Source organism: Lolium perenne, chromosome 4, assembly GCF_019359855.2.
Source record: "Lolium perenne isolate Kyuss_39 chromosome 4, Kyuss_2.0, whole genome shotgun sequence".
In the NCBI taxonomy this organism is placed as follows: Eukaryota; Viridiplantae; Streptophyta; class Magnoliopsida; order Poales; family Poaceae; genus Lolium; species Lolium perenne.
This window is the reverse complement of record NC_067247.2, coordinates 92,003,224-92,014,626: the sequence shown is the minus strand read 5'-3', so window position 1 is coordinate 92,014,626 and position 11,403 is coordinate 92,003,224. Positions and strand designations below refer to the sequence as shown.

At 41.3% G+C, this 11,403-nt stretch overlaps 1 pseudogene; it reads left to right on the top strand.

Moving 5' to 3' along the window:
* Window positions 1-628: 628 nt before the first annotated feature.
* On the top strand, window positions 629-3,072 carry LOC127346999 (uncharacterized; annotated as a pseudogene).
* The last annotated feature ends 8,331 nt before the right edge of the window (window positions 3,073-11,403 follow it).

The window sequence follows — 11,403 nt, the reverse complement described above, 5'->3', positions numbered from 1 at the left end:
ACTAGTCGTAGTAAATATTTTGAACCAAGCAAAATAAAGGAGACCTTCTTCCTCATAAGAAGTAGAGACACGCTAAAACAACATGCCCTGTAATTTACAAACTTCCATGCTCTGTAATTTGAGAATATTCCCTTCAGTTTTTAGTTCCAAACCAGTCACAAACTTTTGCTCTTCTACATGCACTGGTGGTCTCAAACAATCTGGTACTAATTAAGATCTGCTCCTGCCATATTAGAAAAAAAATTAATACTAGGTGTTTTCCAAAGTACACAAGGCCATGCTTTTTAAGCAACGGATATTTACTAATACGATGTGTATAGGTTATCTTTTCATTATTCTCAGTACAATGCAAATATTCAAACTGCTTGTGCTGAATATGCAGTCCTGCTTTTGGCTAGAGAGAATTGCTCTGTTCCACTTGTCTTACCAAGTTGATGAAATTTTACTAGTAAGAATTATGTTTTTCTGTTCTGTTCCTTGTGTGTCTGAGAAGAATGCAGCATGGCTACTTGTGTGTTGTTGTCAATTACTTGACTTCAATAACTTTTGACTCTTCTTTTGTGCATTATCAATGTCAATTACTTAACTATTGCTTGTTGTTTGCTTGAGTATTTGTAGGATGACTGAGATGAATGCTACAACATCGCAGCAAGAAAATGTTCTTAAGAGGAAGTCAGATGATGTAGGATGGGAGTATGGGAGTCTAATTGATCCTTCCAATCTGGATAAAGTGAAATGTATGTTTTGCAACCATGTGAGCACTGGAGGTATTTATCGTTTGAAGCAGCATGTGGGTCATGTTAGTAATGCTGTGGCAAAATGCAAGAAAAGCTCACAGGAAGCTAAAGACAAGTGCAAGAAATCTCTCGAGGAGGCATCTAAGAAGAGAATGGAAAAGACTATACGTGAGCTAGAGCTTAGAGATAGTTTGAATATTTCTGGTGTTGGGGATGAAGAAGTTAGTATTGTTGGAAGATCGGAACCACACAAGTTAGGTCCGCTTGACAAGTGGACATGTCCAATTGATCCTAAATTAAGTCAAGCTGAACCCCTGCATCAACAGAAGATAAACAAGGAACTTTGGAAAAAGAAAACTCATCAGGTGCAACAATATGTGGCTAGATGGATGTACAATCATGGTAATTATTTCTATCCCCACTTACATTTGTTATTCGCTACTTTGCAATTTTAACTATTAATTTGTAAGTTACTAATCTTATTTGTATTGTATTTACAGCTATACCATTCAATGCTTGTGATAACGATGATTTCAAGTTAATGTGTGAGGCCATTGCGAGATTTGGCCCCGGATTTGAGCCACCTTCTAAACATGACCTTAGGGAGACTTTGCTTACTGAGGAGCATGCAAGGGTGAAGAGTTTACTGCAGGAACGTGATGCTGAAAAGTTGAAGAATGGCTGCTCCATAATGACTGATGCTTGGTCAGATAGGAAGAGGAGAAGCATAATGAATTTGTGCACAAATTGTGCGGATGGATCAATTTTTCTCAGGTCAAAGGAGATGTCGGCTGTATCCCACACAAGTGAAGTAATATTTCAACTAGTGGATGAAGGAATTGAGGAAATAGGCCCGGAACATGTGGTGCAAGTAGTGACTGACAATGCCTCGAACAATATGGGAGCAAAGAAGATATTGTTGGAGAAGAGGCCAAACATGTTTTGGAGCTCTTGTGCCACACACACCATCAACTTGATGCTGCAAGGAATTGGAAACCTTCCCAGGTTCATGAAAGTAATTGACAAAGCAAAAGCATTCACTATCTTTGTATATGGGCACACACGGACCTTGGACTGCATGCGCCACTTCTCTTCAGGGAAAGAGATCATAAGGCCAGGGGTCACTAGATTTTCTTCTGCTTATCTAACATTGGAAATCCTTCTAGACAAGAAGGATCAACTAAGGAAGATGGTGGTTGATGGTAGATAGGATAGTCTGAGAGAAGTTAAATCAAAAAATGGTAAGGCGGCAACAGCCACGATTATGAGCATGGCTTTTTGGAAACATGTGAAGCTTTCCTTGAATGTTTTTGAGCCTTTGGTGAAAGTCCTTCGTATGGTTGATGGGGATGTCAAGCCATATATGGGTTTTGTTTATGGAGAAATAGTTAAGGCAAAGAAAGAGATCAAGGAAGTGTATGGCAATGTGGCATCCCGTTACAAAGATGTGATTGAAGTTGTTGAGAAACATATGAAAGATGGACTTGATTCTACATTGCACTTGGCTGCATACTTGCTGAATCCTTATTATAGTTATGATGATACTAACATATTTGATGATGGCACAATAACTGAAGGGTTCATCAGCTGCGTGGAGACCTTTTATCACGGTGATGATTCCAAGCAAGATTAAGCTGTCAATGTGGAATTGAGGAAATTCCAGAATAGAGAAGGATCATTTGCAAAAAAGCTCGCGAGGACATGTCAAAACTTTGAATATAATGCAGGTGTGTATTATGATTATGTGGCGGTCTAATCTATGCAATATATATTTAAAATTTCATAGCTTGCCATCTTATTTGTTTAGCTGATTCTTTTTCTCTACTCTCATTCCTAGCATCTTGGTGGAAGCTCTACGGAAATGAAATGCCAACTCTACTGTGGATGGCTATGACAATCCTCTCATTGACCTCAAGTGCTTCAACTTTTGAAAGGAATTGGAGTACCTTCAAAAATGTTAGTCCCTAACTCTCTAATCTCAAGTTTCAGTTTGTAAATCATGTCAAATTAAATATCATGTTTTCTGTTGTAGATTCATACAAAGAAAAGAAATAGGCTGATTACAGAACGCCTAAAGGATCTATCTTTCATAAAATTTAATTCAAGAATGATGGCCAAGAAACAGATGATCAAGGAAAAGAAGATTGCTGATGTCCTCTTTTCTACTGAAACTACTGAAGCTCAAGGTTTTCTTTTTGAGGGAGGAGATGATTGTGTTGTGGTCATCTATAGGGATGAGGATGAGGAAGAGATGAATAGTACAGTACCAATGGAAGTTGATGAACAACTTGAGCCACGTAGAAGTGCAAGACTAAGACAACTTTATGAAGCTTAGGAATTTGATTCTGAAGAAGAAGAGTTTGATGATGAGGAAGAGAAGCATTCAGATGATGCAGATGACTACTGAGGAAATCGTGCATGAGCTTGTTTTTACAACTACTTAAGTAACACCCTGTCTTTCTTTTATGTGTCGAACTGTCACGTCTCACGTGTGAACCTGTGTGGAACTGTTACTTTCGAGCTTAGTGTGTATGGCGCCCAAGTGCCACCCATTCACAAACGTAGATGGTTGTTTGGTAAATACTAACATCTGTAGTACTGCCTTCGAAAACAACTTCTCTAATAGTGTGCTAATACCAGTTATGCACGTTGTCGTGGGGAATTTGACGATATATTAATTGACATCCATTACACCATTTCGAGGAAAATATGAATATTTGTTTAAGTAGTCTAAAGAAGGTTATTTTCAATCCACAATGCATCTAAAAAAAATTAAAATCACATCATGATGTCTTTCGCTGACTTGAAATAGTGCAAATGCCTAGGCATGCCTAGGCTACGCTTAAGCAGACTAGGCGCTAGGCAGAGGTTCACCGCCCGCCTAGCGCTTTTTCCAACCTTGCGAAAAGGTATGATGTTCCAAATTGGATTTGTGTTGGATTTTTGGGGATATGTTGAGAGGGAATTGGATGATATTCAGTGGTTGGAAGGGTTGTTTCCATTTGGATCAGAGATTTTGGCTTGAGAGTATATTAGAGTCTACACGAGACATTTAAGTGGGTGTGGGTAAGAAGCTCAAAGAAGCTAACAATGTTGCGGGATCCACTCGATAGTGTATTAAGAACGAGGGAGAGAGGGAATGGTGCGAGATGGTCCTCTCTAGATTGGCCTGCTATGAGATATGTTCTCATAGATATAAGCTGTTGGAGATATGCCCAAGAGGCAATAATAAAAGTGGTTATTATATATCTTTATGTTTATGATAAATGTTTATATACCATGCTATAATTGTATTAACCGAAACATTGATACATGTGTGATATGTAAACAACAAAGAGTCCCTAGTATGCCTCTTAACTAGCTTGTTGATTAATGGATGATTAGTTTCATAATCATGAACATTGGATGTTATTAATAACAAGGTTATATCATTATATGAATGATGTAATGGACACACCCAATTAAGCGTAGCATAAGATCATGTTATTAAGTTATTTGCTATAAGCTTTCGATACATAGTTACCTAGTCCTTATGACCATGAGATCATGTAAATCACTTATACCGGAAAGGTACTTTGATTACATCAAACGCCACTGCGTAAATGGGTGGTTATAAAGGTGGGATTAAGTATCCAGAAAGTATGAGTTGAGGCATATGGATCAACAGTGGGATTTGTCCATCCCGATGACGGATAGATATACTCTGGGCCCTCTCGGTGGAATGTCGTCTAATGTCTTGCAAGCATATTAATAAGTTCATAAGAGACCACATACCACAGTACGAGTAAAGAGTACTTGTCAGGAGACGAGGTTGAACAAGGTATAGAGTGATACCGATGATCAAACCTCGGACAAGTAAAATATCGCGTGACAAAGGGAATTGGTATCGTATGTGAATGGTTCATTCGATCACTAAAGTCATCGTTGAATATGTGGGAGCCATTATGGATCTCCAGATCCCGCTATTGGTTATTGGTCGGAGAGAGTACTCAACCATGTCCACATAGTTCGTGAACCGTAGGGTGACACACTTAAGGTTTGATGTTGAAATGGTAGAACTTGAATATGGAATGGAGTTCGAAGTATTGTTCGAAGTCTCGGATGGGATCCCAGACATCACGAGGAGTTCCAGAATGGTCCGGAGAATAAGATTCATATATAGGAAGTCATTTTATAAGTTTGAAAATGATCCGGTGATTTTACGGAAGGTTCTAGAAGGTTCTAGAAAAGTCCGGAAGGAATCACTAAGGAAGGAGGAGTCCCTCTACTCCACCTCCCCATGGCCGGCCAACCCTAGTGGGGGAGTCCAAGGTGGACTCCACCTAAGGGGGCCGGCCACCCCCCCACATGGAAGGGGGGAATCCCACCTCAAGTGGGAGTCCCACCTTGGGTAGGTTTCCCTACTACATGGAAGGTTCTTGTGTTGGGGTCTTATTCGAAGACTTGTAGTCCAACACTTGGGGATCCACCTATATAATGAGGGGCATAGGGGAGGGGCCCGGCCACCCCAAGACCACAAGGTGGCCGCACCCTATAGTGGCCGGCGCCCCCCTCTCCTAAACCCTAGCCGCCCCCTCTCTCCTCCACCTCTCCCGCACGCTTAGCGAAGCTCCGCCGGAGTTCTCCACCACCACCGCCACCACGCCGTCGTGCTGCCGGATTCAAGGAGGAGCTACTACTTCCGCTGCCCGCTGGAACGGGGAGAAGGACGTCGTCTTCATCAACACCGAACGTGTGACCGAGTACGGAGGTGCTGCCCGATCGTGGCACCGTGATCAAGATCTTCTACGCGTTTTTGCAAGCGACAAGTGATCGTCTACTGCAGCAACAAGAGCCTCATCTTGTAGGCTTTGGAAATCTTCAAGGGTGAGTCTCGATCATCTCCTCGTTGCTACCGTCTTCTAGATTGCATCTTGGCTTGGATTGCGTTCTCGCGGTAGGAATTTTTTTGTTTTCTATGCAACGAATCCCTACAGTGGTATCAGAGCCGTGTCTATGCATAAATGGTTGCACGAGTAGAACACAATGGTTTTGTGGGCGTTGATGCTCTTGTTGTCTTTAGTTTGAGTACTTTGCATCTTTGTGGCATAGTGGGATGAAGCGGCTCGGACTAACTTTACATGACCGCGTTCATGAGACTTGTTCCTCGTTCGACATGCAACTTGTATTGCATAAGAGGCTTTGCGGGTGTCTGTCTCTCCTACTATAGTGAAGATTCAATTTACTCTTCTATTAACAACATTAGTATCAACGTTGTGGTTCATGTTCGTAGGTAGATTAGATCTCTCTCGAAAACCCTAAACCACGTAAAATATGCAAACCAAATTAGAGACGTCTAACTTGTTTTTGCAGGGTTTGGTGATGTGATATGGCCATAATGTGATGATGAATATGTATGAGATGATCATTATTGTATTGTGGCAACCGGCAGGAGCCTTATGGTTGTCTTTAATTTTCATGTTGAGTAGTATTTCAAAGTAGTTGTAATAGTTGCTACATGGAGGACAATCATGAAGACGGCGCCATTGACCTTGACGCTACGCCGACGATGATGGAGATCATACCCGAAGATGATGGAGATCATGCCCGTGCTTTAGAGATGAAGATCAAAGGCGCAAAGACAAAAGGGCCATATCATATCACATATGAACTGCATGTGATGTTAATCCTTTTATGCATCTTATTTTGCTTAGATCGCGACGGTAGCATTATAAGATGATCCCTCACTAAAATCTCAAGATAATAAAGTGTTCATCCTTAGTAGCACTGTTGCCAAGACTTGTCGTTTCGAAGCATCTCGTGATGATCGGGTGTGATAGAATCAACAAGTGCATACAACGGGTGCAAGACAGTTTTTGCACATGTGGATACTAAGGTGGCCTTGACGAGCCTAGCATGTACAGACATGGTCTCGGAACACGTGATACCGAAAGGTAGAGCATGAATCATATGGTTGATATGATGAACACTTTGAGTGTTCGCCATTGAAATCACACCTTGTCTCGTGATGATCGGACTTAGGTGCGGTGGATTTGGTTCGTGTGATCACTAAGACAATGCGAGGGATATTGTTTTGAGTGGGAGTTCACCTAGATTTTTAGTTATGTTGAATTAAAATTTGAACTCAATTTGTCATAAACTTAGTCTAAACTTTTGCAAATATATGTTGTAGAGATGGCGTCGCCAATCAATTTTAACCAGTTCCTAGAGAAAGAAAAGCTTAAGAGCAACGGTAGCAACTTCACCGACTGGTTCCGTCATGTGAGGATCTTCCTCGCTGGCGGAAATCTGCAATATGTGCTTGATGCACCGCTAGGTGACCCTCCTGCAGAAACTGAAACCGAGGAAGTAAAGAATGTTTACGCTACTCGGAAAGCTCGGTACTCTCAAGTACAGTGTGCCATCCTGTGCAGTCTGGAATCCGATCTTCAAAAACGTTTTGAGCACCACGATCCTCATGAGTTGGTCAATGAGCTGAAAGCTATATTTGAGACTCATGCGGCCGTGGAATGCTATGAAGCATCGAAACATTTCTTCAGCTGTATGATGGAAGAAGGCAGCTCCGTTAGTGAGCACATGCTGGTTATGACCGGGCATGCGAAGAAATTCAGTGACTTGGGAATAGTGATTCCTAACAGACTGGGGATTAATCGTGTCCTTCAATCACTGCCACCAAGTTACAAGAACTTTGTGATGAACTACAATATGCAGAACATGAACAAAGAGTTACCTGAACTCTTTGGCATGCTAAAAGCTGCTGAGATTGAGATCAAGAAAGAGCACCAAGTGTTGATGGTCAACAAGACCACCAGTTTCAAGAAACAGGGCAAGTCTAAGGGAAAATTCAAGAAGGGTGGCAAGAAAGCTGCCACGCCTCCTATGAAACCTAAGAAGGCCCTAAGCCTGATGCTGAGTGCTATTACTGCAAGGAGAAGGGACACTGGAAGCGTAATTGCTCCAAGTATCTGGCTGATCTGAAGAGCGGCCTTGTCAAGAAGAAGAAAGAAGGTATATCTGATATACATGTTATAGATGTTTATCTCACTGGTTCTCGTACTAGTACCTGGGTATTTGATACTGGTTCGGTTGCTCATATTTGTAACTCGAAACAGGAACTAAAGAATAAACGAAGACTACTGAAAGATGAAGTGACGATGCGCGTTGGAAACGGATCCAAAGTCGATGTGATCGCTGTCGGCACACTTCCTCTACATCTACCTTCGAGATTAGTTTTAAGCCTAAATAATTGTTATTTTGTACCCGCGTTGAGCATGAACATTATATCTGGATCTTGTTTAATGCAAGACGGTTATTCATTCAAGTCTGAGAATAATGGTTGTTCTATTTTTATGAATAATATCTTTTATGGTCGAGCACTGATACGTCTCCAACGTATCTATAATTTCTGATGTTCCATGCTTGTTTTATGACAATACCAACATGTTTTGTTCACACTTTATATCATTTTTATGCGTTTTCCGGAACTAACCTATTGACGAGATGCCGAAAGGCCGATTCTTTGTTTTCTGCTGTTTTTGGTTTCAGAAATCCTAGTAAGGAAATATTTTCGGAATCGGACGAAATCAACACCGAAAGTCTTAGAAATACGCGAAGCTTCCAGAGCACCGGAGAAAGGCCAGAGGGGTGCCAGGGGGGCCCACACCCCAGGGCGGCGCGGCCCAAGGGGGGGCGCGCCCCCCTATGGTGTGGGCACCCCGTGGCCCCTCCGACTCCGACTCTCGGCCTATTTAATCGTCCCTGACCTAAAAACCTCGGGGGGTTCGACGAAAACAGAGAAAACCATCCAGAGCCGCCGCCATCGCGAAAGTCCAATTCGGGGGACAGAAGTCGCTGTTCCGGCACCCTGCCGGGACGGGGAATTGCCCCCGGAGCCATCTCCACCGCCGTCTTCACCGCCATCTTCACCGCCATCGCTGCCTCCATGATGAGGAGGGAGTAATCCACCCCTGAGGCTGAGGGCTCCGCTGTAGCTATGTGGTTCATCTCTCTCCCATGTACCTCAATACAATAATCTCATTAGCTGCTTTACATGATTGAGATTCATATGAGTTTTGTATCACTACTATTCTATGTGCTACTCTAGTGATGTTATTAAAGTAGTTTTATTCCTCCTGCACGGTGTAATGGTGACAGTGTGTGCATCCGTGTTAGTACTTGGTTTATGCTATGATTATGATCTCTTGTAGATTATGAAGTTAACTATTGCTATGATAGTATTGATGGGATCTATTCCTCCTTTCTTAGCATGAAGGTGACAGTGTGCATGCTACGTTAGTACTTGGTTTAGTCGTATTGATCTATCTTACACTCTAAGGTTACTTAAATATGAACATTGAATTGTGGAGCTTGTTAACTCCGGCATTGAGGGTTCGTGTAATCCTACGCAATGTGTTCATCATCCAACAAGAGTGTAGAGTATGCATTTATCTATTCTGTTATGTGATCAATGTTGAGAGTGTCCACTAGTGAAAGTCTAATCCCTAGGCCTTGTTCCTAAATACTGCTGCGTTACTACTACTTGTTTACTGTTTTACTGCGTTACTACTGCTGCAATACTACCACCATCAACTACACGCCAGCAAGCTATTTTCTGGCACCGTTGCTACTGCTCATATATATTCATACCACCTGTATTTCACTATCTCTTCGCCGAACTAGTGCACCTATTAGGTGTGTTGGGGACACAAGAGACTTCTTGCTTTGTGGATGCAGGGTTGCATGCGAGGGATATCTTTGACCTCTTCCTCCCTGAGTTCGATAAACCTTGGGTGATCCACTTAAGGGAAACTTGCTGCTGTTCTACAAACCTCTGCTCTTGGAGGCCCAACACTGTCTACAGGAAAAGGAGGGGGCGTAGACATCAAGCTATTTTCTGGCGCCGTTGCCGGGGAGGAAAGGTAAAAGGTACTCACACTCCGGATCTCGGCTACTAAGCTATTTTCCGGCGCATTGTAAGTACTCAAAGCTATTTCCTTTAGATCCTGCAATTGCAACTTTTTGTTTCTTGTTTACACTAGTAAGGCATAATGGACAACAATGAGCTTTTTACTCTATTTCCTGATTTAAGACATGGATGGTTTGATCCAAAAATTAAAAAACCCATGGAACATATTAGCATGAACACATTGAACACTATTGTTGCTAATGATATGGAAAATTCTAAGCTTGGGGAAGCTGGTTTTGATGAGCATGATCTTTTTAGTCCACCAAGCATTGAGGAGAAAATTTTCTTTGATGATACTTTGCCTCCTATTTATGATGATTATAATGATAGTAGTCTTTTGGTACCACCTGTTATGGAGGATAAATTTGATTATGATTACAATATGCCTCCTATATTTGATGATAGCTACTTTGTTGAATTTGCTCCCACTATTACTAATAAAATTGATTATGCTTATGTGGAGAGTAATTATTTTATGCATGAGACTCATGATAAGAATGCTTTATGTGATAGTTATATTGTTGAGTTTGCTCATGTTGCTACTGAAAGTTATTATGAGAGAGGAAAATATGGTTGTAGAAATTTTCATGTTACTAAAATACCTCTCTATGTGCTGAAATTTTTGAAGCTACACTTGTTTTATCTTCCTATGCTTGTTACTTTGCTCTTCATGAACTAGTTTATTTACAAGATTCCTATGCATAGGAAGCATGTTATACTTAAACGTGTTTTGAATTTGCCTCTTGATGCTCTCTTTTGCTTCAAATATTATTTCTTGCGAGTGCATCATTAAAACTGCTGAGCCCATCTTAATGGCTATAAAGAAAAGAACTTCTTGGGAGATAACCCATGTGTTATTTTGCTACAGTACTTTGTTTTATATTTGTGTCTTGGAAGTTGTTTACTACTGTAGCAACCTCTCCTTATCTTAGTTTTGTGTTTTGTTGTGCCAAGTGAAGCCTCTAATCGAAGGTTGATACTAGATTTGGATTTCTGCGCAGAAATAGATTTCTATCTGTCACGAATCTGGGCTGTTTTCTCTGTAGGTAACTCAGAAAAATATGCCAATTTATGTGCGTGTTCCGCAGATATGTACGCAACTTTCATTAGTTTTGAGTTTTCTGATCCGAGCAACGGAAGTATTTATTAAAAATTCGTATTTACGGACTGTTCTGTTTTGACAGATTCTGCCTTTTATTTCGCATTGCTTCTTTCGCTGTGTTGGGTGGATTTCTTTGTTCCATTACCTTCCAGTAGCTTTGAGCAATGTCCAGAAGTGTTAAGAATGATTGTGTCACCTCTGAACATGTGAGTTTTTGATTATGTACTAACCCCTCTAATGAAGTTTATGAGAAGTTTGGTGTGAAGGAAGTTTTCAAGGGTCAAGAGAGGAGGATGATATACTATGATCAAGAAGAGTGAAAGCTCTAAGCTTGGGGATGCCCCGGTGGTTCATCCCTGCATATATCAAGAAGACTCAAGCGTCTAAGCTTGGGGATGCCCAAGGCATCCCCTTCTTCATCGACAACATTATCAGGTTCCTCCCCTGAAACTATATTTTTATTCGGTCACATCTTATGTACTTTACTTGGAGCGTCTGTTGTTTGTTTTTATTTTTGTTTTTGTTTGAATAAATGCTTATGTGGGAGAGAGACACGCTCCGCTGGTTCGTATGAACACATGTGTTCTTAGCTTTTAGTA